Raw genomic sequence first — 2,865 nt, forward strand, 5'->3', positions numbered from 1 at the left:
CTGAGAAAAAAAAAAACCAAAACATTTTCCTTTGTGCACACAGTGCTGTGAGTGCGTGTGCCAGTGGGATGTCAGAGAACACCTGCTGGGGTCCAGGTGACACTGATCTCATTTTCCAGTGTGTGCTCTCCCTGCTCCCATCAGACCTCGCCAGTCACTCCGGAGTTGCTTCCCCAGTCTGGTTAACGGTGGTCTCAAACAAGAGGGGGGAGACAGTTTTTAAGGAGCCCCGGTTTGTGCACGCAGGAGCTGCTCAGTGGCACAGCCCAGGGAGGTTTGTATTCCCTCAGCAGCACGCCTCCCTCCAGGCAGAGCACGCTTCCTGCTTCCCAACCCAGCACCTGGAGCGGAGCCGTGCGTGTCTGGTGGAGTGACTGTTGAAAGATGAATTGTTCAGAAGTAGGTCTCATGCTGATAATGTTTGCCTCCTAGTTTTTGGGTACCTGACTAAAGGGAAAAGTCATATCCTTGGGAGTTTGTACCCCTCTGAGTGTCAGGAACACCGGTTTACATTCCTCTGTGAACAGCCTGTGTTTGATCCTGTGTGCTCCAACATTTGTAGCTCTCTGGGTCTGTATCTGCATTGTTTAGAAGAGCTCTCAATTCTGTTCCCATCAGGAATTTAGAAAATATCTGGATTCAAAGCAGGTGTGTGGTTGTGCTCCCATCAGAAACACACTTTGATATTTATTTGTATTTAAATACAATTTGTTGAAATTCTCAGGGCCCTGAATAAACATTTTAAATGCATGTTTTCCTCCAGGAAAGCGAGGGTGGCACAAGCAGGAAGTGAGTGAGGGTGGTAAATGCTTGGCATCAGCCGAAGTCCACGGATAGAACCCGGGTACAATGGCATCAGTCTCTTATTTTAATTGTTTTTTTGCACTGCCACTGTCACTAACAGAAGTGCCTTGTCTGCAGCTCGGCCAGACTCAGACCTGGGGGAGCCTTATTGCAGGTCAGTGTTTGTGTTGGTCGTCGCTGCTGCCGCCGACCCGGCAGGCGCTGGTGCTGCCGGTGCTTCCCGGGAATGCTGCGCTTCCCACGGCCCTGCAGCAAATCCAGAGAGCTCCTAACCCTGGAGCTGAGAGGAGGTAGATGCTCAGAAACATGTTTTCATGAGCATCAGCCCTGGGACTTGGCATGAAACCATCATAAAACAGGTTTGAAGGGCAGCGGGGAGCGTGGCATCGCTGCAGCCGGATCTGGAGCTGTAAGGAGGGAGGTTGGCAGCTGGTGGTGGGCAGCAAAGTGGGGCTTGGTGCCCAGCTTCCCTGAAGAGGAATTGGGCTGTTTCTTGCCTGCAGCACATAGTCCTGTCCTCTGAGGGGATCCTTGCTTCCCCTGTATTTCCAGCAGGTCCCTGGGAGCAAGGTGGGGTACCAAGGGCAATATTCACAATGTGGGCTTTTCCTCAGTATTTCTGCTATTCTTATGCCTGTGGTGACAGTCCCTCACTCGGGATGGGTACGGAATCATGCCTTCGCTGTGGGAACACAGAACATTCCCAAGCCCAAATTTCAGGATTCTGTATGAGCTACTGTTTGACACGCTGCCACCTCATTGCTGCCTTGTAGGAGCTCCAGCACTGGTGGAGGGAGCACATGGGGGTAAGAGTGGGGATGGAGTCGGTGCTGATACCCTGTATCCACTGCTTTGCATTCCCCAGGCACTGCCCAGGCCCTGCTCCTGGTGCAACAGGCACATGGGAGATTTGCCCGGCCTCAGCAGTGAGGGCAGGAGACCTGCTACCTGCAGGGGCCAGGACATGATCCCAAGGCTGAGGCATGGCTGAGGCTGGGCTGGAGTCACCCTGTTCCTGAGCCTCTTCTGACTGCGGGGCCCAGGGAGCCTGGTCTTTAATGAGCAGCACAAGGGTGAGTGGGGCTGGGTGGTGCTGGGCCGTGGTGCTGAGCCATGGCCATCACAGCCCGACCTCACTCTGCGATGCAAACAAACCCTGCGTGGCCCTGCCTCAACTGGCGCTGCGTAGGGGGACAGACAGCTTTCGTGGCTGTGTCCATGAAAACTCCTACGTGTTTCTTCTGGAGCAGCCAGAGCTAATTGAGACCCTGCCAGCGAAAACGAGGGGTTTAAATTGTTCTTTCTCAGCATCCCGCCTCTGCACTTGTCCACGTTCCCCCCATGCTCGGCCTCTGCGGAGCTGGGGACAGATGGGAGGACGAGCTGGTGGGCCTTGGACTCTGTTTCCTGGGGGTTTCTCAGGCTTTACTGCAACCTCGATGTTTAAACCTAATGCCTTGTATTTATTCTAAAATGGCTTTCATCTGATTTCCCTCTCGGTTAACAATTTAGCTGTCACAATCAATAACGGCGAGGATCCATCCCCGGCCGCCATCAGCTCACGTTACCGTCCTGCAATTACCCGGCGGTGGCACCGCTGCCGGGGCTTTGCTGGGGAATTATCAGGTTACTAATGAAGCCCGGGCAGCGGCGGGCGGCCAGACGCCGCGGCGGTGGGCGCGATCCCCGCCGCCGCGACCCGCGGGGGGCTGCGGGGCCGTCCCGGACCGTGCGCCCCGTCGGGGCGGGCAGCGGCGGGGCAGCACCGGGACGAGCCGGACCGGGGGTCCCCCCTGCCCTTCCCTGCCCTACCCTGCCCTCCTCGCCGCGCCCGCGGGCGGTGCCGCGGCCGCAGGTAGCGGGGCCCGGCGGGGCGGGCGGCCCCCGGGGCGCGGCAGGGGGGGCGCCGCTTCCTGCCCGGCCCGCGGCCGCCCCCGGCGGGGGAGCGGGGCCGGCGCGGTTCCCCGCCCGGCTCCCCGCCCTTCCTGCCGCGGCCGCGGGACGCGCCGCCCGCGGGCACGGAGCGCGGCGGCGGCGGGCGGAGCGGGGCGCGCCCGCCCC

This window comes from Chiroxiphia lanceolata, chromosome 21 (genome assembly GCF_009829145.1).
Source record: "Chiroxiphia lanceolata isolate bChiLan1 chromosome 21, bChiLan1.pri, whole genome shotgun sequence".
Taxonomy (NCBI): Eukaryota; Metazoa; Chordata; class Aves; order Passeriformes; family Pipridae; genus Chiroxiphia; species Chiroxiphia lanceolata.